Consider the following 362-nt stretch of genomic DNA (forward strand, 5'->3'; position numbering starts at 1 on the left):
ACTTTTTGGTCCCCTACGAAGGAGCTTCCAATCATGGACATGATCTTTTGCCTCGTTTGATGAAAGCCAGGAGTAATGGGAAGAATTTTACAAGAAACAAAAACAAGCACAGTCTCCACATGATGAGAGATCTTGGACCACAATCATCAATTGACACAAAATACGACACCCTTATGTGAAGAGACACAGCTAATCGTCTGGACCACTTACAAAAGACGAGTTTCATATTTGCTTTTAGTGCTGGCCTTTTTTGTTACGATTAAGGCTCTCTTATGGAGAAAGTGCAAGCTCAACCAAAACTATTTTGTCGCGTGCGATTCAACCATGATGAATCCCCATGGAAATGGCAAAGTTTGGTCACT

Source organism: Tigriopus californicus, chromosome 1, assembly GCF_007210705.1.
Source record: "Tigriopus californicus strain San Diego chromosome 1, Tcal_SD_v2.1, whole genome shotgun sequence".
NCBI lineage: Eukaryota > Metazoa > Arthropoda > Copepoda > Harpacticoida > Harpacticidae > Tigriopus > Tigriopus californicus.